Source organism: Giraffa tippelskirchi, chromosome 1, assembly GCF_054371585.1.
Source record: "Giraffa tippelskirchi isolate mGirTip1 chromosome 1, T2T-mGirTip1v1.2.pri, whole genome shotgun sequence".
Lineage (NCBI taxonomy): Eukaryota > Metazoa > Chordata > Mammalia > Artiodactyla > Giraffidae > Giraffa > Giraffa tippelskirchi.
Window position 1 is genome coordinate 10,900,937 of NC_137275.1, and position 25,273 is coordinate 10,926,209.

Sequence of the window (25,273 nt, forward strand, 5' to 3'; positions counted from 1 at the left end):
AACAAAGCATGGACAATAACTTCATGGGTAAAGAAGAACAAGCAATTAAGAGCTGGACAGAGTTTTCATCATTTTACGTCTGAGGCCACTGAGACTCAGAGATGCCCTGATGTGCTCACAGTCACACACTTAGCCAGGGCAAGAGCTGGATTCTCCAAAGCCAATCCTCTCAAAGGCCCGTATAGTCAAAACTATAGTTTTTCCAGTGGTCATGTACAGATGTCAGGGTTAGAGAAAAAGAAAGCTGAGCACTGCAGAAATGATGCTTTAGAATTGTGGTGTTGGAGAAGACTCCTGAGAGTCTCTTGGACTGCAAGGCGATCATACCCGTCAGTCCTAAGGGAAATCAACCCTGGATATTCATTGGAAGGACTGATGCTGAAGCTGAAACTCCAATACTTTGGCCACCTGATGCGAAGAACTGCCTCTTTGGAAAAGACTCTGATGCTGGGAAAGATTGAAGGCAGGCAGAGAAGGAGGCGACAGTGGATGAGATGGTTGAATGGTATCACCGACTCAACGGACATGAGTTTGAGCAAGCTCCAGGAGATGGTGAAGAACAGGAAAGAGTGGTATGCTAAAGTCCATGGGGTCGAGAAGAGTCAGACACAACTGAGCAACTAAACAATAATGACAAGAACTGAGGTGTTCAGTAGAGTATCCACTAGGAACAGATGCCCACTGAACACTCAAATGTGGCTGGTTTGAACTGAGATGTGTTGTTCAGTATAAAATGTCAGATTTTGAAGATTTATTCAATCCTAATAAAAAATAATGTAAAAAATCTCATGAATAACTTTTATATTTATTACATGATGAAGTAACAATACTTTGGATATTTATAAAATATAGTATTAAATTATTTTCATCCATTTTCTCATGCACATAGCAGAAAATTTTGAGTCACAAATGTATGGCTCATGTGTAGCTTGCATTGTGATTCTACTGGGCAGCCCTGTTTGCGGGGAACTATATTCTCCTTTCTGGATCATTGCAAGAGGTGGGAGGGAGGCTCAAGAGGAAGAGGGTATGTGTAAACTTATGACTTATTCATATTGTTGTGGAACAGAAACCAACACAACAGTGTAAAGCAATTATCCTACAATTTAAAGAGGAAAAGAAATGGAACCATAAAAGAGTACAATTTCACACACAATCCATTCCCCAGTCTTCCTCTCCATTTTGCTCCACATTTGCGCTCTGTAAAGCTACTCCAGTCTTATGTCACCACTTGCTTATCCAGTAGAAGCTGTGTAATAGAAAAGACCTCTCTACTTCACGCATACTGTTTCTGTAGCTCTACTAATGAACGTCTCTGACTTTCTGCACTCATGGAAACCTCATTGTATGGAATGCTCCCCTTTCATGAAACTCCCTGATTGTCTCTCCAATCTAATCTTCTCCAACCAAAGAATTTGACTTATGTTTTTCTCATTACAGACCCTTTTTACATTATGTCTCCCGTCTCTGTTACCCATTACTCCAATATTACAGGCAACTGGAATACAGAAGGCATTTATCCAACAACTATTTCTTGAGTGCTGAGTATGTCACAGGCATAAGTTATCTCTTGGAGTACAGCAAAAAAATTTAAAAATGAGTACACTTAGTTTCTTTTATTCTAGCCTTCTCTCTGATGAAAGATGAGATTAGAAGTACATGAGGTTTACTGGGAGATGGCTCAAAAATTATACAAATGAACTTATTTATAAAACAGAAACAGAATCATAGACTTCAAAAACAAACATGGTTACCAGAGGGGAAAGGTTGGGCAGAAGGATGATAATTGTATATTGCAGTTGACATATGCACACTATTGTATATAAAATGGACTTCCCAGATGGTGCGGTGGTAAAGAATCTGTCTGCCAATGTAGGAGTTGCAAGAGATGCAGGTTCAACCTTGGGTGGGGACGATCCCCTGAAGTAGGAATACTGGCAACCCACTCCAGTATTCTTAACTGAAAACTCCATGGACAGAGGAGACTGTTAGGCTACAGTCCATGGGGTCGTGGAAAATCAGACACAACTGAGCACACACACAGCATACATGAAATAGATCATCAGTGAGACCCTACAGTATAGCCCAGAGAACTCTACCCAATATTCTGTAATAATCGATATGGGAAAAGAATCTGAAAAATAATGGAGAATATATATATATATATACATATATATAGAACTGAATGACTTTGCGGTACCTGAAATTAATACAACATTGCAATATTCTGATAAAAAAATTAAAATTAAATTTAAAAAAAATCATAATGGGAAAAATAAGTGCCTATGTAAACTAAAGAAGGAGGGATGAGGAGTAGATAAGAAGAATCTTAGACCAAATTTGATATCTGTGAAAGGAGAGAAGGATACAAGAATTGAATAAAAAGAGCCTCAGACCACTCTGAAATTTGGAGAAAGTCTCACTTAGGCCAATAAATGTCTCTAAGCCAAAGTGATCCTTTGGAAGAATTTCCCTTCAAGGAGTAGGAGTGGGCCTGCTTGATAACCACCCCTTTACTCAGTCATTGGCCACAAAAAGCCTGGGGAAATCATGACTTTGGCATTCTTGCCCCCACCTGTGTTGGGTATGAAGATGTAGCATCTTGGGCTGATGGTGTAGCATCTTATGCTTCCTGCATCAGTTCTGGGAAAGTGATTCTGAGCAGAGCATCTCCACATCACCCATACACACACCCCCACCATGGTATACAGTCCACATCTTTATTTATTTTTTTTTTATTTCATTTATTTACTTTTTTACTGTCCCGGGTCTTTGTTGCTGCACGGACTTTTTTCTGGTTGCGGCGATAAGGGGCTATATTCCAGCTGCGGTGCACAGACTTCTCACTGCAGTGGCTTCTGTTGTTGCAGAACAAGGGCTCTAGGTGTAGAGGTTCAGTAGCTGTGGCATGTGGTCTCAATAGTTGCACCCCCCCAGGCTCTAGAGCACAGGCTCAATAGTTGTGGTACATGGGCTTTGTTTCTCTGCTACATGTGGGATCTTCCCAGACCAGGGATTGAACCCATGTCTCCTTCATCGGTAGGCAGGTTTTTTGCCACTGAGCCACCAGGGAAAGCCCAGTCCACCTCTTTTTACAAGATATTTAAAGTGGCCCCAACTATGGCATGTTGATTATATCGTTGGGGTTAACCCCGGGCTTTGGAGTCATACAGACACGAGTTTGAATCCCCAGCATCTCATCTGTTAGTTGTATGATCTTGAGAAAGGAATCCCATTTCTCCAAAACAGCTTGTTGGCTGTTTGTTTAGTCAATCACATCATTGAGTTGTTATATAAAATAATAAAATGTATGTAAATCATGAAGCCTAAGACATGATGTGTTTTTATTAATATTGGTAAATAACAGTTGCTATTGTTGGTGATGGGTGTCATTGTTTTCTGGTGGTTGGTACTGTGAAATATCAGAATGTGAATAAATAAAATACATCAAAGAGAATGGGAACCAATTGCAAACACACTAATAATATGGATAAGCCTAATGTTTCCCAGAAGCCCTGCTTGAAAGGAAAATATAAGCTGTTATTTAGTTCTGAATTTCCAAAAAGGAAGAATGTCTTCCACATTGAAAATGAAGTGCTTCTTTGCACTAAAATTTACATGATATTTTTCACAAGGGAGTTTAGGGGAACAGGATCTTATTCATCTTGCATTTCCCTTGGACCAAACTAATGCATTCCCTAGAGTCTGTGCTCAGGGAGGCTGGTTAAGCTGATCTGAGAAATAGGAATGCATTTCTGTTCAAGTCTCAGTACCAACACTTTTTGGACAGAAAAAGCAACTTAGAAGAGTTAAGATTTTTATCTACAGTATCATGAATTCTCTTGAGGTTTTCTAGAGACTTTCTGGAGATTACTAAAGACCACGACAGAGGCAAGAGGAAGGAATGTAAAGATGCTGACTCACATAGATCTGTGTTCTCATCGAAGGGTCTCTTTTTCTTCCCCCCTCTTTACAAATCGTTGGGAATATTTATGGCCTTTCTGTCAGTTTATATGTAGAATATAGATGTTAATAATTCCACACTGGCAGAAGTGTGTTAAAGAATTAGTCATTTATAAAAACAACAAAGGTCCGTCTAATCAAGGCTATGGTTTTTCCAGTGGTTATGTATAGATATGAGAGTTGGACTATAAAGAAAGCTGAGTGCCAAAGAATTGATGCTTTTGAACTGTGGTGTTGGAGAAGACTCCTGAGAGTCCCTTGGACTGCAAGGAGATCCAACCAGTCCATTCTAAAGGAAATCAGTCCTGGGTGTTCATTGGAAGGACTGATGTTGAAGCTGAAACTTCAATACTTTGGCCACCTGATGTGAAGAGCTGATTCATTTGAAAAGACCCTGATGCTAGGAAAGATTGAAGGCAAGAGGAGAAGGGGACGACAGAGGATGAGATGGGTGGATGGCATCACCAACCCAATGGGCATGAGTTTGAGTAAACTCTGGGAGTTGGTGATGGACAGGGAGGCCTGGCGTGCTGCAGTCCATGGAGTCGCAAAGAGTCAGATACAACTGAGAGACATAACTGAACTGTGAACTGAACTGAAAAACATTAAAAAAGTAAAACCATAGCAAAATAGTTTGAGTTCCCTCAGAAGCAATTGATAGGGATTGGAGAACAAGAAGTATATTTGGGAGATGAAGCATGAAATATACATGAGAGGGTTGAACTGCATCCCTTCCCCACCCCAAATTCATATGTTAAAGTCCTAACTCCCAGGGGCACAGATAGGACTATATTTGAAAACAGGGTCTTTAAAGAGATAATTATAGTAAAATGAGGTCTTTAAGGTAGGTCCTAATCTGATATGACTGCAGTCCTTCTAAGAAAAGCAAACTGGCATACAAGAATACAGAGAGAAGGTGCAAGGCAAAGACAGCCTTCTACAGGACAAGCAGACAGGCCACAGAAGAAACCAACCGTGCAGACACCTTGATCTCAGACTTCCGGTCTCCAGAAATGAGAAACATATATATTTGCTGTTTGAGCCACCTGGTGTGTGGTTCCTTGTTATGGCAGCCCTCAATGACTAATACAGAGGGTGAGGTAGTAAGACAGGGAAGGGAAGGAGGTCACTCAGGAGGCACTCATGGGCAGGTGACCCATGAGATCCTCTGGAGATCAGTGGATTTGAGGTCCCTGGGAATCATCTCACCTGAAAGTTTGGGAAGTTTAGTGGTTCATTCACCAGGTCCTGTTCTTTTTTAGTTGAGGCCTGGATAAAAATCAGTGATACTGGACCTTAATCCTTCAACTGCAGTAGTTAAGCTTATCTTCTTTTCCGCGATGTCTCATTATTCAGCACAAAGTCATTATGTATTCGATGCTAAATAAATAGCAAGTTTCATACAATGAATAGTGTTCTTTAAGGTAATATGATGTAACAGAAAGAGAATAGGACTTGGAGGTAGATTCCCCTGGTTTTTAATTATTTAACGTACTACTCATGGGCTTCCCTTGTGGCTCAGTGGGTAAAGAATCTGCCTACAAGGCAAGAGACCTAGGTTTGAACCCTGGGTTGGTAAGATCTCCTGGAGGAGGGAAAGGCTACCCACTCCAATATTCTGGCCTGGAAAATTCGATGAACTGTATGGTCCATGGGGCCGCAAAGAGTTGGACACTACTGAACGACTTTCACTTCACTTCACTTCACTCATGTGACTTAAGGCTGTAGCATGACAACTCTGATCCTCAGTTTTTCTCTCTGTCAAAATATCCTGGCTGTAAATATGTAATGGAGGGACATGTAGTGTAAGACACAGCATGGATACTCCACAGATATTCGTTCTCACAGCCTCCCTCCCCCACCATTCACCCCAGTTGTTCAAACACCATTAAGTTACTCTATAGCCATTTCTAATTTTGAGTAAATTGAGCAGGTTGCTTTCATTTTTTTTTTCTAGGCTGATATAAGTCCCAATCCTTTAATCATTTCATTTTTATAGGAATTTGTTTATAACAATTGAAATTAGAAAGGGAATGCAGGTTTTAATTTCTGATACTCAATTTTTTAGCAGTTTAAACATCCTTATCAATAAGTTCGTGGCAATCCTGGAGTGAGGTGCCATTTCCTTCTCCATGAAGAAAGACAAACCTGAACAAATAGGGAAGATTGTGCCATGAAAAATAGTGCTTCACAAATGGGGGAAATAAACCCTTTTAGAAAAGGTCTCTCTTTTTTTTTAATCCCAAAAGCTCTTTTCTCCCATTTGTCAGACCAGTGAGCTAGCTAATGGAAAACTAAAGAAAAGAGGACTTAAATGAGTGTAATGAAATCTTCTACTTCATTCTGCATCATCATAGTAATGATAACTGTTAGGTCCAGGCCTGCTCAGCACTCTGCACAGGGGGCTTCGTTTTGTTTAATTCCCGCACTAACTTCACAAAATAGTTACTTTTGTTCTTCTCATTTTACACATGAGAAAAATAATGCTCAGTGACAGTTACTCATCCAAGGCCACTCAGAAAGAGCCAGAAGAAACGTATTTAACATACCACATATTTGCACATCAATTCAGATAGGGTTCATTAAAAGTGCATATAGACCACGTGGAAGCATTTGCTTTTTAGTCTCAGTGTTTTAAAAAAGAAATCAAAGACTCATATGACATCATCATTTCAAAGTAATGCCAGTCTTAAGAGGGACTCGTGTGGGTCAGTTTCTGATACAGAAATAGAAAATGTGGGGAGAATTGAACGATGATGGTCAAAAGGTACAAACTTCTAATTATAAGTATTAGGAATGTAATGTACAATATGATGGATATAGCTCACATTGCTGTATAGTAGAGTTGAAAAATTCTGAGAGTATATCATAAAAGTTCTCATCAAGAGGAAAATAAAAACTTTTTTTGTTTTTTGCATCTATATGATGTGATGGATACTAACCAAATTTATGTGATAATCACTTCATAGTATATATGTCAAGTCACTAGCTGTACTCCTTAAACTTATATAACACTGTATGACAATTATATCTCAACAAAACTGAGAAATAAGAAGAAAAGAAAATAAGAAAGAAAATCTGAGTCTGAGATCAGCTTTGTTTTGGGAAAAGTATTTGACATTTCTGGCTTTAAATTTTCCATATGTAAAAAGGATGCTAATTACAGATGTGGACATGATTCAACACTTCATATGGATTATCTCTTTTGAACCTCACAACTTGCTAAGATGATTGCAGCAAGGACTAGTAACTGCAACACTCATGCTTGTTTCTTCTACAGATTTTTGATTTCTTTAAGTCTACAGACTGTCTATTATTTTTCATTATATAATCTTGATCCAGTCAGTCACTGACACCTACTAGGTTCTCTATAAATGTATGTGGGTTAAAAGACTATCCAATAAACATTTGGAAAAGAATGCCTCCCTGTCCATAGCACATGAGTTATTATAGAAATTTAGGATCATTTTTCTGGTTGGTTTTAATCAGTCAAATAAATGGCCGCCAGTTGCATAGGATGCCAATAAAACTGTTTAAATCAAAATCACACCTGAACTTCATTTCACATTTAATGCAGAAGGAAGGATTAGTAATATGATATGATTAGTAATATCAATGATGATTTGCTGATAGCAAACTATGGCAGGCACTGTCTTCATAGGGTCTCTAGATATAAAACCCTGTGGCTTGAAATTCACTTCTTGCTTTGAACTAACCCCTGTATTGACCTTTAAACTCATACAGCCAACTGCTTGTGTCATATTTCCATCTGCTTGTCTAGCAGACATTTCTAATTTAACACATCCAAAATTCAGATTCCGATCTTTCCCTTGAAACCTCCTCCCTGGGTGACCTCATTTCATAAACGACAACTCCATTTGTTAAGTTGCCCAGGTCGAGAAACTGGAAATTATCCATAACTGGGCTCTCTTTTGATTAATACTACCCACATCCAATTCATCTGTTATTCCTTTGGGCTCTACTTTTTAAATCACCTAGAACCTGACCATTTCTCTTGTCCTGCCTGACTACCATTGGCTCAAGTCATCACCATATCTCTCCTGCACTGTATAAAAAGCCTTACTTGTTCCCTCTGCATTGACCCTTGCTTGCCAAGAGTTTAAATTTTATTTTTTTGCTTCTCTTCTAACTTATCTTATTTCAAAGCCTTACCCTTAATCTGCTCCCATGTCAATGGGCTCCGTGCCATTCCTCACATACACGAGGCACACTGCTTTCTCAGAGCTTCTGTCTTTACTGTCTTCCCAGACTTAGAGTTGGTCTATGTTGTTCATGCTGAAGTTCTAGTGTCTAAAATAGTGTCCTGCATGTAAAAGGAACTTAGTAAACACATGCTGAGTAAATGAAGTACATATTGCGTCAACTGAGTCTGAAAATGTAGATTGATGACCATTTGTTTATTTATTCATTCAACAAAGTATTTGGGAGTTACCATGTGTCAGATAGTGGAAATAAATTGTTAATATGAGGGCTAGGATCCCATCATCTCATGGCAAATAGATGGGGAAACAGTGTAAACAGTGAGAGACTTTAATTTGGGGGGCTCCAAAATCACTGCAGATGGTGATTGCAGCCAGGAAATTAAAAGACACTTGCTCCTTGGAAGGAAAGTTATGACCGACTTAGACAGCATATTAAAAAGCAGAGACACTACTTTGCCCACAAAGGTCCATCTAGTCAAGGCTATGGTTTTTTCCAGTGGTTATGTGTGGATGTGAGAGTTGGACTATAAAGAAAGCTGAGTGCCGAAGAATTGATGCTTTCGAACTGTGGTGTTGGAGAAGACTCTTGAGAGTCCCTTGGACTGCAAGGAGATCCAACCAGTCCATCCCAAAGGAAATCAGTCCTGGGTGTTCATTGGAAGGACTGATGTTGAAGTTGAAACTCCAATACTTTGGCCACCTGATGCAAAGAGCTGACTCATTTGAAAAGACCCTGATGCTGGGAAAGATTGAGGGCAGGAGGAGAAGGGAACGACAGAGGATGAGATGGTTGGATGGCATCACTGACTCAATGGACATGAGTTTGGGTGGGCTCCGGGAGTTGGTGTTGGACAGGGAGGTCTGGCGTGCTGCGGTTCATGGGGTCACAAAGAGTCATACATGACTGTTCATCTGAACTGAACTGAGGATCTTATACTCTGACACTTTTAATTTTTCACAGAGATAGGCTTTAACCATACACATAAGTGAACTAGTAGATGATTAAATAAGTGGACATTCTGTGTAATATTGAGGTAGAAATAAGGAAGATGCATTGAGACAGCGAATCGGGGTGGGGAAGAAGCTCCAATACAATATTCAGCATTGAAGCAGAAAACTTAATTAGGAGACATAAACAGTCATGTAAAGAGCTGGCATAGGGACTTCCCTGGTGATCCAGTGGTTAAGAATCTGCCTGCCAACCCAGGGGACAAGGTTCCATCAATGGTCTGAGATGATCCCACATGCTGAAGAGAAAATAAGCCTGAGCACCACTATATTGAGTCCATACTTTAGAGCCCTTGGGCCACAACTACTGATGCCACCACACCTGGAGCCCGTGCTCCACAACAAGAGAAGCCACCACAATGAGAAGCCTGCCACACCAAAATGAAGAGTAACACTCATTCACCGCAACCAGAGAAAGCCCATGCAGCAATGAAGACCCAGCGCAGCCCAAAATAAAAATCAGTAAATACATAAATATTAAAAAAAAAAAAAAAGAGAGAGATAGCATAAATGTCTCAGGCAGAAGAAACAACACATGCAAAGGCCCTGAATCAGGAATTTATTTTGTAATACTCTAAGGAGTGATTGCAGATGAATATGACTGACTATACTAAGTGAAGGAGAGAATTGTATGAGATGATGTTAAAAAAATAAGGTGGGGTCAACTCACATTGGACTTCTCATAAACTCTGAGTTAGCATTGTGGCTCAGATAGTAAAGAATCTGCCTGCAATGCAGGAGACCCAGATTCAATCCCTGGGTCAAGAGGATCTCCTGGAGACGAGAAGGGCAACCCACTCCAGTATTCTTGCCTGGAGCTTTCCATGGATAAGAAACCTGACGGGCTACAGTCCATGGGGTCATAAAGAGTTGGATATGACTGAACAACTAACACTTTACACTTTCACTTTCGTAAACTATGACAGAGAGTTGGGCTTTATTCTAAACACAATGAGAAGGTACCTATACAGGGAGTGACATGTTGAAATCGCTTTCCTTTTTTACCATCATTTTTCTCTGTAAAGGAATAACCTGGAAGCAGAAAAAGCTGAAACTATTAAGAACAAGAATATAGGCAAGGTGATATGTTTGTTTCCAAGGGCTGCTGTACTAAAATACCACAAATTCACTGGTTTAAACAGCAAAAATGGATTGTCTCCCAGTTCTAGAGGCTGGAAGTCTGAGGTCCTGGTGTTGGGAGGCTTGGCATCTTCTGGGCCCTCAGAGGCATAGTCTGTTCCAGGCCTCTCCCCTAGCTACTGGTTGGTTGTTGGGCATCTTTGGCTTTCTTGGCTTATAGAAGCATCACCAGATCTCTGTCTTCATCTTCTGCACTCTCCTATGTGTGCCTTTCTCCAAGTGCCCTGTTTTATAAGGAAATGACCATATTGGATTAGGGTTCACCCTAATGAACTCACTGTAGCTTAATTACCTCTGTAAAAACCCTATCTTCTTATAGGACACCTTTGAGGTTCTGAGGGTTAGGATTTCAACATAAAATTCTAGAGAGACACAAGTCAACCTATAACAGAAGGTATGATGGCTTGCATGAGTACAGATGGAGAAATACCAATATACGTATGGGGGATGACATTCAGGGCTTGGGGGTCACTTCAATGTGAGTAATGAGGAATAATGCGGAGTTAACCCAAATCTGATATTTAATAATTGGTTTGAGAATGATATGATTCCTGGGAAGGAAAAGTCTAAGGTAGAAGCAGATCTGTGTGTATGGATTTTAGTTTTGGTTTTGGGGGCTTTTTTGAGCAAGTATAGTTTGAAATGACTTTGAGATGTTTAAATAAACATGTAGGCAGTTGGACACAGGAGTCTAGAGATTAAAGAGGTGAACATCTTTAAAAAGTTTTTGAAAAAAAGAGAAGAACATCTAAATTTGCTTTCACCAAATGTGAACAGAAAGCAAAGCCTCAGCATTTTGATGATACCTGGGAATGGAAGATCAATAAGGAAAGAAGCCCAAGACTGTGGCCGGAAGCACTACAGAATTCGCGAGTTGGAAGATAAAAGGAGTCTGCATAGGAGACCCATAAGGAATAGCTGTTAAAGTGGGAAGAAAACCAGTTTCCTTGCTCATATTATAAGCAGAGAGAGAAGACAGCTTCCCGAAGAATAGAATGATGGGCTGTGTCAAATACCACTGAGAGGTAGGAAAAGATGAGATAAGAAAAGGTCCATCTAGGTTGATCACATGAAAGTTGCAGAGTCTCTGACATGGTAATGGGACAAAAGGCAGACTGGAGGGAACCAACTGAAAGATAAGAAAGTGAAGCACTTTGAAGTTGTTCCATGGGGTAGAAAGCAATAAGAGAGGGAATCACTGGAAGGGAAACTGAAGTCAAGAGTGGATTTTTTTTAAAAAAAGAATCTTATATTCTGATGGACATAATACTACAGAAGGAAAGCATAAAGATACTAGAGAGAGTGAGTCTTTGAAGTGCTTATTACCACCCCCTAATACAGATGAGGACTACAAGGCTCTAAGATGCTAGGAATATCCTTAGAGTTCATACAACCAGCAAGTGATAAAAGGCATATTTCAAACCAGGTCCTGCCTCACTTGAAAACTACCAGTTTTCTTAATAATGTGCAGTCTCTGAATTGCAGTGATGCGTTTATAATGTCATTTTTATATCTCATTTTCTGCAAGAAAATTTGTCACCCTATTTTTTTTTATAGATTATGTTTTGAGCTTTGGAAATGTCTGAATTCATAAATGTAAACAACTCTAAGCAAATATACTCTGTTATATATGTTTGCTTTGAATTTTACAAGTAAAAATAAATGAAAAAGTTTGGACTCTATAAAATAAGTGTTAGAACCTGGCGTGGGTTGTCATTCCCTTCTCTAGAGTATCTTTCCAACCCAGGGCTCAAACTCGGGTTTCATGCATTGCAGGCAGATTCGTTACTGTCTGAGCCATCAGGGAAGCCCTAGAAACTGGAGCAAACTTTAATGAAAAGAATTAGAACCTTCGAGCGAGATCTCCTAAGTGCATCTATTTGCAGAGAGTAGGTATAAACCTCTTTCTATGAGGAGGAAAAAGAATCGTGGCACAAAAAGAAATACTTTGGAGGAGATAAATTAAACATAATTAATGGTCACAGATTAAGAATCAGAGTTTGAAAGGAAAACTACTGTTTCCTGTTTTGTTTTTTTTCTCAAATTATACCCAATGATAGTATGGCTTTGAGGAAATTAAGAATCAAGAAAAAGACAAAAATTATATATTTTCTCTAGTTAGAAATAGATGCTTAGATGACAACTGTTGATAACATTTAATTAGAGACAGATTAAATTAATTTGCATTTGCATTAAAGACTATGTACTACTTTAACCTTTGTTTTAGCTTGGATATCATCTTGCTTGAGAAGAAAAAAACACAAGCTAATTCATATGAAGTGTTTCTCCAATAACATTTTAACATTTCAATTTAAAGGAATTCATAAGCACAGTTGTCTTTCTAGTCCAGATCTTTCGATTTTTCTTCTTCTGTAGAATGCTCCCAAATCTTACCTAAGCTTAATAGGAACTACATTTTCCTGAAAGAAGCTAAAAAAAGTTAGCCCTGAGTCTAACCTCGACTTAAGTCATTTTAATAATAAAAATTTTACAAGGGATCAATATAAACATCTCTACTTTCTCATAAATAAATTCTTTCAAGTAAATGCCAATTATATGTCAGCTTAGAAAATGGTACTAACAACATCCAGAATCCCTCTCTTTATAAATGCTGTTGTTCATTTTCTGGCTCCATTAGTCCTGAATAGTTCAGTGAATTCTGAACTGCAGTTTCCTGCTTGCAAAATAAAGGGGGAGGGGGGGGAAATTGCCCTAGAAATGTTTACCTTAACAAAATGTTTTTAGAATTCAAGTAGATGATGGATGAAAGAGCACTTTTCATTCATTACTACCATTATGCCCCATGCTTGGCCATGGAATTTATTTAAAATCGGGGCACAGTGAGTCTCTGTTCACCATGTCAAGGTCATGTCTTATGTGTATTTCTCTTATGAATGTGTTTACATCAAGAAAGTCATCTTGGGCTTATTGGTAACTATTGAGCAGTCCAGTTGTTTCTATCATTAGAAAGATGGTCTTGTTACAGAAATGATGATTTAGAGATTAATATATTTAAAATAAATGTCTTCCCAGGTGGCTCAGAGGTAAAGAATCTGCCTGCCAATGCAGGAGGCATAAGAGATGCAAGTTCGATCTTGGAATCAGGAAGATCCTCCGGGGTAGGAAATGGTAATCTGCTGCAGTATTCTTGCCTGGAAAATTCCATGGACAGAGAAGCCTGGCGGGCTACAAAATCAGACACCACTGAGTGACAGAACACACACACACACGTTTAAAACAAAGTGTGCGTGAGTTTTCAGTCGTGTCCAACTCTGCTACCCCATGATCTGTAGCCCGCCAGGCTCCACTGTCTATGAGATTCTCCAGGCAAGAATACTGGAGTGGGTTGCCATTTTCTCCTCCAGGGGATCTTCCTAACCCAAGGATCAAACTCGCATCTCCGGTGTCTCCTGCATCAAAAGGCGGGTTCTTTACCACTGAGCCACCTGGGATACCTAAGATAAAGTAAATGAGAGCTTTTTTCTGAAAACCATTTTCATCACTCTCCTGGAGTCCTCAGTTCTGAAAACCAAGGCAATCAAAAGCCCAAGTATCAGAAGATTTGTCCTCTGGTTACCAAGAACTAGTTCAGAAAATCATTTGTAGCTATGATCACTTTCCAAAAGGCTGCAAATGATACTCATCCCTTCTTGGGGTCAAGAGGTGAGGAGACTACCTCCCTGAGCCAAGTTTAAATTTTCCCTGCCTGGATGTGAAGCTGTGAGTCAGTTTTAGTGACAAGATGTCAATTTGTTTTTTTCCATAATACAGTTGTCAGCTAAGGCCACCCTATCCTTAAAGAGTAAATAAAATCCATATGGAAGTCTCACATTGTGTGAGACTTCTACCTTAGTCTATGCACCTCCTCATTTGCTGCCCCCCCCCCCCAATACTATCAAATTGTTGCAGGGAGAAGTCAACTCTGATTCCGTATTGGAACTGTGTCTCTAACTTGCTTTTTGTTGCTTTTGTTATTATAATCATACAGAATGGCCTGAGTCAGAGAACCCTGCCCCTCTGCATGACTGTTAAACTATGTCTTTGTTCAGAACCCTGTCCATCTGTAGATGGCAGGAAGGAAAAAAATTAACACATCCCCTGCCTGAGATTTGTCATTCTAGGAGATATTTGTAAAATTAATGGCCTTTTTATTTTACTTCTTCACCGCCCCCCATCTCTGATGTATAAAAGAACCTGGCATCCAGACCTCAATAAGATGGTTATTTTGAGACATTAGTATGCCATTTTCTCAATCAGCTGGCTCTCCAAAATGCATATTCCTTGCCTCAACACGTCTCCAAATTATTTGCCTGCCGTGTGATACGCAGAATGAGCGTAATGACCTGTAATGGCATTGTGCATTCGAGTTTCAACTTAGGAATTTCAGGGGAAATATTCAGACTAAGTCATTTGGGGTGACTTCCAGTGCTCACCCCAAACGTCCCACAGGCTGTTTACTTTTGCAGTTCCTTATGCATTTCTGTTCTTGTTCTACTGGACATGTGCTCTCCTCCTTTGAATAACCACTTAAAACTCTTTATTCTGCTCTGAAATGTACAAGCTAGGGAAATCATCCCCTTTGCTTTGAACTGAAAAAGCAAAAATCATACCCAGCATTGTAACACTGTGTTCTTTAGTGAGCTTGGCACAAAAAGGGCTTTCAATTTATTATAAAAAAGTCCATTTTTGCAAAATTCTCTCATCCATGCCATGTAGTTAAGCCCTGTCTGTCCCTGAAGGCTGTCCCACTGAGATTCTCTAGATTTATTATTCAGAAAAATTTTGTTTTACATTGACCATTGTATGTCCGGTAACTCACTCCTGTGCTTTGTTAAAACCAAGGATCCCCAAACCTGTGTCTCACCTTTTTGAATTTTTTTAATTTTATTTTTATTTTATTTTTTTGTGTAACAACACATATGAGATGTACCATCTTTAAAGGGTGAAACACATTATGGTTGACCATAGGTAACAAGTTGTACAGCAGATCTCTAGATCTCACTTCACTGAAACTTTATGCCTGTTGATTAGTAATTCCCCAGTTACACGTCCTCCCAGGACTTTCCAGTGGGTGCTGCTGGTAAAGAACCCCCCTGCCAATGCAGGAGATATAAGAGATGTGGGTTTGATCCCTGGGTCAGGAAGATCCCCTGGAGGAGGGCATGGAAACTTACTCAAATTCTTTGCTGGAAAATTCCATAGACAGAAGAGCTTGGAGGGCTATGGTTCATAAGGTCATAAAGAGTCAGACACAGACTGAAGTAACTTAGTACAAGCACACCCCCACCCCCTCCCCTAACTCTTGATGACTACCATTCCATTCTTTGAGTTTATGAATTTGACTATTTTGGGTACTTCATAGAAGTGGAATAGTGCAGTACTTGCCTTTCTGTGGCTGGCTTATTTCACTTAACACCATGTCCTCCAGCTATGCCCATGCTGCTATGTCCTACATCTTATCATCAGTGACCTAGAAGGGTTGGCTGGTTCTCTGACATGGCAGTCTTTCCTTTCCCCTTCCTTTCTAGGTCCTGTAAGTGGAGGAGAACAATATGGGGACTCATTTCCTTTCTCAAAGAAATTATCACAGCCTTCTATTTCCTTTCTCTGAGAAAAAGTGACTTTAATCGATTTTAATTAATAGTTTTTATTTTATAATTTTACTTCAGGTTTATAAAAAAAATCACAAAGATTATAGAGACTTCCTCTACACTCCCCACTCAATTTCTCCTCTTATTAACAGCTGACATGAGTACAATACATTTGTCAAAACCAATGAATTGGTATTCAAGTTCCCTTAGTTTTTACTTGATATTCTTTTCTATTCCAGGATCCTATCTAAGGTATCTTATTCTTCCAGTAAGTTTTTTCATAAACACACCAACAAAAATGCTGATATATTTCACATCATGTTTTCTGGTTATCTATTTTTCTAGTGATAACACAGGGGCCCAAACTAGAGTCTTGTTCACATGCTATTGCAGATTGATGATGGGGTTGTAGCTAGAACCCTTGGTGGTTATCTTTGAGCACTTTTAATTTATTTTGGTGATTTCCAACTTTATAAGTCTAGCTATCTTATAGAGAAAGACAGAAAATCTCCATCATGACTCTGCAGCTAGAGTTCGGATGTGTGACCTGGTTTCTTTAGATTGGACTTGGGTTTGGAAATGAACAATGTGAGGACATGATAGGCCTGGAGACAGAGTCAGCTGTTCCTTCAGGCAAGGGGACTCTGGGACTTCTGGCATCCACTTACTCACAGGTACCAAGTAGGGTTTTTCCTAGAGAAGCCCTTATGTGATTATACACTGGCTGTCCAGCATCAAAGATACACTTTCCCACCATCTTGGGATACTTGGTTTTATCTGGTGGTAGTTTAGTCGCTAAGTCATGTCTGACTCTTGCAATCCCATGGACTGTAGTCCAGCAGGCTCCTCTGTTCATGTGATTTCCCAGGCGAGAATACTGGAGTGGAGTGCCATTTCCTTCTCCAGGGAATCGTCTCAATCCAGGGATCAAAGGGAATTTCCTGCATAATGGGTTGTCTCCTGCATTGCAGGCAGATTCTTTATTGATTGAGCCACTAGAGTATCCTTTAATAAAGATACTTTCTATTTAAATAGTGAAGGGATTCTAGCAATTGTATGCAAGAATTATGACCAATAAAACTAGAATTCTCAGAAAATCATCCCATGATTAATTTTATCTACTTCTACCACATAATTGGTATTTGTAAAGTTTGATTAGTAGCAAAATAGTGATAATTTTGAGTAGGATATCCTTCTTTTGACTTCATTTAGCCTTTAAAAAATATAGGAAGAAGGAAAAATATGTAAACACCTATATTTGCTTGTTAGGGCTGCTGTAACAAAATACCATAAACTGAGTGGCTTAACAACAGAAATTCATTATCTCAGATTTAAGGAGCTTAGACATCTCAAATCAAAACGCTGGCAAATTTGATTCCTTCTCTTGGCTTTAAGAGAGAATTTATTCCGTGCCTACGTCTTAGTTTCTGATGCTTTTCTACTGATCTTTAGTGTCCCTCTGTAGAAGCATCACCCTCATCTCTGCTTTCATCTTCACACAACATTTACCCCAGGTTCGTGTGTCTATGTCCAAATCCTCTTTTAACAAGGACACCAGTCATATTGCATTAGGGCCCAGGCTGAAGACTTCATTAACCTGATTACTCTGTAAAGACACTATCTCCATATAAGGTCACATTCTAAAGTAATGGAGGTTAAGACTTCAGCTTGGGATGACAATTTGCCCATGCTCAATCTATAAATTCAATTCACTTCCAATTAAAGGTCTATTTTTTTTTTTAACATTATTCAACCTATAAGAGCACCTCTAAGTAGATGGTGAGCTTCTAGAAACCCAGCTCTTGTAGGGTCATCAGCTCCATAGGGACAGTGGTACTCCAAAGGGACTGAGATCTAAAGAACCAGGCAGTACTACCTTTCTAATTCAACCCATCAAGGTGAAGAGTTATAAAGAGAAATCAGTTGAGGGCCAGAGATGCCGATTGACACTACACATTAGATATGAGCCCATTGTCACAAATTCAGATTTTCAAGCAAGTCTTAATTGGAAATGTCTCAAAGATCTAGAATTTAAGTAGGTGAGTCATTTGGCTCAAGCGAAAATAAGTCAAAACAAGGAGCTATGGATTTGTAACTGAGAAAAAGCTTATTTCAAATTGGGGTGCTTTGTGAACATCCTGTCAAGGAACTAGAGTCTGGATCAGGTTTTGGAAAAGGTTGGGGGGTGGGGGTGGGGTTCCCTGCAGGCAATAATGACCTCGGTGTGCCTTCAATGTTTTCCAAGAGAAAAAAACAGTCACTTTTTTTTTTCACTACTTCTACCCTTCTTTCACACTGTTTTGCATCCAATCAGTCACCAACCCTGTCAACACCACCACCTCTTAATTGCCTCCCTCCTCCCCCACCAGCCTGGCATTCCTTCCCTTTTACATCCCTACTGCCATAGGCTTATTTCAAGTACTCATTTGGTATTCAAACCATGACAGTCACCTTGTTTTATTTAAGCATCCATATGGAATTTTTGTTTTGCCTGTGTTCACATTTAAATCTTTGCTCATTTGGAACTCATTTTGGTGTAAAAAGTGAACAAGCAATCTCAACTTTTTTCTTTTAGTGGCTTGTCAATCCTCCTAATACAATTTATTGAATAATCCATGCTTTTCCACTGATTTCAATACTCTCTTGGCCATAGACTAACTTCTTATGCATAGTTGGCTCTAATTTGTATTTCTTTCATTCATCATTTTGCCAATTTCTGTAGTGATTTCTGTTTTAATTGGAATTGAGATTTAAAATATATTTGAATTTATAACATTAAAGCTGTCTCTACTTCTCCATTTCAAAGTTGTCTTTCTCATTGTTGCATATGTATTTTTCAAGATGAACCTTAGAATAATTGTATTTAAAAAAATCATTGGATCTTTAATTAGAAGTGCACTGAATTTGCAGACTGAGGTTGGACAAATTGCCATATTCATATTACGAACCTTCCCTTACCTCAAACTAGGTAAGTTTCTTTATTTGCTTATTTTTCATCTTAGTTGAGGTTGGTTCTTTCAGGTTTATTATTTAAAAAGCTATATCTTTTATTAAGGTTGCTTATATTTGTTTGACACTGTTGCCATTATGACTGGGACTTTGTGGTTCTATTTTCCTTTTATTTTTATTATGAGAAATCTATTGACTTTTGTATTTTTTAATAACTGTTAAACTTACTTATTATATACATCAATGAGTCAATAGATCTTGTTAGGTTTTCCAGAAATGCAACTATATCATTTTAAAGACATTATTATTTTCAACCTCTGTCAAAAATAGAAAACATAAAGAAAAGACTGGTGAATTTAACACATAAAAACAAAAATTGAAATCTGAAATTTAATAAATCGCTTGATTAGCTTTATGCTAAGAGATTTGACAGAGAAATAAGGAAAAAAAGGCAACTACATCAATGGAAAAAGGAACAAAAAACACAAATACCTAATCCCAAAAGGGACCCATATGACAAGACATTCAAGCCCACAGAAAACAAAAAAGAAATGATATACCTTCATAGAAATGAAATGATATATTTTTTATCCTATAATACTGGCAAAGGTTAAAAATAGCAACGTTAGTGATTATGAAGTGAAGGGAAAGTGGTACTCTCATCCAATGCTATAGAAAATAAATATTGGTATAACATTTTGTGAAGAATGTAGCAACATGATGCAAAATTTATAATGTATATCCCTTTAATGCAGGCTTATTTTTAAGTTAATTTTTCTCTACATCTATCCAAGAAAGTGCATAATAACATGTGCTCTGTGGATAGTTAACACAGAAACTGTTATAACAGCAAAAAATAAATGTCCATCCATAAGAAATTGGTTAAGTTAATGATAGTACATGCATATGATAGAATACTCTCTAGCCATTTAAATAATAATGTAGAGCTATATTTTTTTCACATATAAAAGCATTCAGAAATTTTATGCAGCAATAAAGTAGCATGTTTATTATAATCCTATTTCTTTAAAGTTATTTTTGTATTTATATACTGTCTTAGTCCGTTTGGGCTGCTGTAATAGAATAGCATAAATTGAGTGGCTTGTAAGCAGCAAACATTTATTTCTCGCGGTTCTGGATGCTGGAAAGTCCAAGATTATGGTGCTGGCAATTTTGGTGTTTGTTGAGGACCTGTTTCTTAGATGATATCTTTCCCTCTCAACAACTCCATCTCTTAACACCATCACCTTGGGGGTTAGCCTTCAACATATGGATGTTGAGGGGGACGCAAACATTCAGATCATAACATATAGTCACATGTTTCAAAGTAGCCACCTCTATTTAAAATTGATTTAGCTTCTTTTCACTAGGAATTTATGCAAACTCTTTCTAGTGTCCTGCAATCCACTTCTAGGCTGCTCTGGTCAAATCAGTCTTCACTCTGTCTCTGCAATCTTAAGTAATATTGCTCAGCCATACTGGGATCTCTGGACACCCCAAGTTCTTTCTCATCCAGTATGTGTTATCTGCTCATCCTTCTGCCTGAGCTGCTCTTACCCAGCTCAGGGCATTCTTTAAGTCTCAGTTGAAACATCCTTTTTTAATCTCTATGTAAACCACTCCAGTCTGTGTTAGTGCACGCTTTTTTCTCTCCTCCATGGCACTTGGTACAACTTGCAATTGTATCTGTGTTTTTGTTGTTCAATCGCTAAGTGGTGTCCAACTCTTTGCAACCCCCTGGGCTGCAGGACACTAGGCTTCCCTATCCTCTACTATGTCCTGGAGTTTGCTCAGACTCAGGTCCATTGAGTCAGTGATGCTATCTAACCATCTAATCCTCTGCCTCCCCCTTCTCCTTTTGCCTTCAATCTTTCCCAGCATCAGGGTCTTTTCCAATGAGTCTGTGTAGAGTTGACTTCATTTTCTACCTCTGTCTATACTTGAAACACAATGAAAACAGGGACCATTAAATCTCTCATTCATCGTTGCCTGACATGTATTAGGTGATCAAGAGATATTTTTTCAATTAATAAATGCCTGTGAAGAAATATTTGTCGATATTCTCTGAAATGCTAACATTGCTGTATCAGTATTGGGAATTTTGGTAATTTTAAACTTTCTCCTTTATATACTTATTAATGTATTTATGTATTGAAATGATAATGGTGATATTTTGTGTTTTAAATACAAGTTTCTATTTTAACTATGAGAATCTCTTTTAATTTATTTACACATATATATGTATAAATTAAAATACATACTTGTGTATATATGAATATATATAGAAAGAGTGTGTGTGTGTGTGTGTGTGTGTGTGTAGTTTTAAAATGTGCATCTGATCAATACCCTTCTTCACAATGGAATATTACTCAGCCATGAGAAAGAATAAAATCATGCCATTTGCAGCAGCATAGATGGACCTAGAGATTATCATATTCAGTGAAGTAAGCCAGACAGAGAAAGACAAATGTCATATTATATCACTTGTATGTAAAATCTAAAGGGAAAAATGATACAAATTAACTAATATGCAAAGCAAAAATATACCCACAGATGTAGAAAACACATGTTTATCAAAGAGGAAGGGGAGGAGGAGGATAAATTAGAAGTATGGGATTAGCATATATACATTCCTATATATATAAAATAGATAACCATCAAGGATCTACTGTATAGAACAAGGAAATATACTCAGTAAATATACTCAGCATTTTGAAATAATCTAAAAGGGAAAAGAATCTGAAAAAGAATGTATATTATATATTTTCAATATATTAAGAATATATTATATATTATATTGTATATTATAATATATAATGATATATTATATATCATATATAATGATATATTATATATAATGATATATATAATATATAATGATATGTAATATACAATGATATTTGTAATATATGATAATATTATATATATATTTATATATATAACCTGAAACACTTTTCTGTGCACCTAAAACTACCACAATATTGTAAATCAACTATAGTTCAACTAAAAAATATATGAAAAGTTAAAGAGTGTGTATATATGTGTGTGGGTGTTGTTTTGAAAGGTGCATCTGATCAATACTCCACTCACCATTACTTACAGAATACATTTTGAATACTTTAGCATGACATTCCAGTCCCTTGCAAAGCTGCCTCATTGTCCCACTTCAGTCTTTGGTTTTGTAGATTCATTCACCTGACAGTTCACTCTCAGCTTCAACCCTAGTGTAGAGCATCCCTGTCTTGGGTGACACATTGCACTCATCTAACTCTGCACTTCCGCTCACAGTTTGATGGAGTGCCCTCTTCTATCTTCTTTGCTTGATCAGCTTTCATTTTAGTTATCTCCATAAGATAGCCTTGGGTCCCCTAAAGAATGAATTCCCGGTAATCTGCATAGTTGATTCCACTTCTTGGATGTGAACTACTAAAGATCAGGGACATTGTCTTGTTCTAGATCATGGCATACAGTAGGAAGCTTGTTCTTTAATTGATTGAATTGTTAAGTAAATTTAACAAAGAGAATGTTCTAGTTATTACTTTTGTAATGCATGGTAAATTGATTCAGTCATATCTAACTCTTTGTGACCCTGTGGACTGTAATCCATCAAGCTCCTCTGTCCATGGGATTCTCCAGGCAAGAATACCTGAGTGGGTTGCCATGCCCTCCTCCAGGGGATCCTCCCAACTCAGGCATCAAACCCATGTCTTTTAGTCTCCTGCATTGGCAGGCAGTTATTTATTTATTTATTTATTTATTTATTTATTTTACCACTAGTGCCACTAGGGAAGTCTCTATTTTTAAACTAGTTAGCCCCAGATCAATGAATCAAAGCAATACCAGTCATTTTATTATCACTCACTGTTTGTCTTGGTTGGGAATTTGGGAAGGGCTCAGCTAAAGGATTTTCGGGTGTTGTCCTTTGCAGTCCATTGTAGTCTTTGGGCTTCCCCAAGTCATCTCCCCACATGGATAATAGCATATAGTAGTTACATGCCCATATACCAGTGGTGTGGTATATTTGCCAATAGTTTGGGTTTCTTCATGTCATAGCAGTTTCAAAGCAAAACAGCTGATTACATACCAGCTCAGTTCTGCAAAGGTACACATCCCAGCTAACACAGTGGATGCCTCTGCCCTTTCTATGACCCAGCCTCAGAAGTGGCAGATAATATCTGCCGAATTCTAAGGTTAAGAATGAGGCACTAAAGGCAGGCAAAATTCTGGAAAAATGGCTATACATCCCACCTATCAACAGAAGACTATCAAAGAATTTGTGAAGATTTTTAAAGTCACCACAGGGAATCTTATAACTGGCACCTGCATCCCTGCAAAACCCTTTACACACAAGCAAGCATCAAAGGACCTGAGTATTTCACACGCTGAAATTACTACCGTTAATGCAAGAACTGTTATTAGCTTAAACTGAATGCATCCTCTTTGCAAACACTTTCTCAGCCTGTTTAGAAGAAAAGAAAGCAAAAAAAAAAAAACAAAACTGAAAATGATAAAAACACAGCTTTGATGTAGATAATTTACAGCTGATGTAGACTTTGCTAATTTTTGCTTTTATCAATAGTTGTGCTCCCATTTTTAGACACATAGAAATCAAAGAATTCTGCTGGTGAAGGAATCCCTCCTTTGATCTGGAAGATGCAACTAAGGTAGATGTGTTGAGGCTTAGTTCATAGATCTTACAAGCAGGCATCTTAGAGCTCTCAGAGCCCAAATGAGTCCATAGGCTTATTTCTCTATTCCTTGTACCAGAGACAGACCTCAATCAGACAGATGGAAAGAAATCCTGAACTGTTTTCTGTGAGAAATCAAAGATCTCACCTTAACCTAAAGATTCAGCCATTTTTGGAGGTTCCAAATGGAAAAGGGGACTAAGAGTTCAGACATGTTGAGGAGCATAAGATTTTGCTAGGGGATGACTCAAGGGATGGAAAATGTTAGATAGGAAGTTTGGATTGACACCTACACACTGTCATATATAACACAGATAACCAACAAGAACGTACTGCATAGCACAAGGAACACTGCTCAATACCCTATAATGATCTAAATGGGAAAAGAATTTGAAAAAGAAAAAGATATATGTATAACTGAACCACAGTGCTGTATATCTGAAACTAACAATATTGTTAATCAACACTACTTCATTATAGAATCAAAACATTTTTTAAAAAAACATAAAAAGGTAGCAATAGATTTATGCCTTTGATTGTTTGGAGGTCTGTCTTCTGGAAGGGGGATTTAACAACCAAACAGTTGTCGTTCAGTCACTAAGTTGTGCCCAATTCCTTGTGACCCCATGAACTGTAGCACACTAGGCTCCTCTGTCCTTCACTATCTTCCAGAGTTTACTCAAGTTAATGACCATCGAATTGGTGATACTATCCAACTGTCTCATCCTCTGCTGCCCCTTTCTCCTCTTGCCTTCGATCCCCAGCATCAGGGTCTTTTCCAATGAGCCAACTCTTCACATCAGTTTCTGACCCTTTATTTGTGGAAAGTTCTCAACTCAACTCAGATTGTACAAAGAGCACAAAGCATCTGGCTGGCTGGAAACACAGTCCTGCCTTTTCTTGGAGCAAGGTTGAGCATCAGGGCTGGGAACTCAGAAGAACCCTTCAGAATGTAGAGTTTATCTTGGAAATTATGGACCAGGCAGAGCCCGTTGTCCCAGGCATTAATACACACACACAGGAATGCTGGTTTCGTGCTGAGAAGGGCCATGGAGATACAGCTGTGCAACAGGAAAGAGAGCTTTTCCACAGGAAATTGTCAACCTCTCTGGTAGCTCAGATGGTAAAGAATCTGGCTACAATGCAGGAAACCCTGGTTTGATCCCTGGGTCGGGAAGATCCCCTGGGGAAGGAAATGGCTACCCACTCTAGTATTTTCGCCTGGAAAATTCTATTGACGGAGGAGCCCTTTGCCTATAGTCCATGGGGCTGCAAGGAGTCAGACACAATGAGCATGCACACATATTTAGTGTCTGTTTTATCTGCAGGAATTGGGGTAATAAATATCAGTACTGTTGTTGGCAGACCTTCTGTGTTCCAGACACTGTACACAGTGATATCACCTTATCAATCTTCAGAAGAGTTGTTTGTTGGAGGTGTTATTTTTCTAGTTTTATGTTGAGAAAACTGACCTTGGGAGATGAGTCAGTTTCCCAGAGGTCATATGGAATTGATAGTATGTCTGTGAGTCAAGCATAGACCTGTTTTGACTTCCATGTGCCTGTTATTTCCATTATAAATACACACCATTTCTAGCTTTTAGCATCTGACAGAAAAGCTTAGTTGAATTGATATGCCTAAAGAATATAAGTAAGTGGATGTTTTTGTTTTTTTTCTTCAATTTTTTTTTTTCTTAATCAATAGCATTATA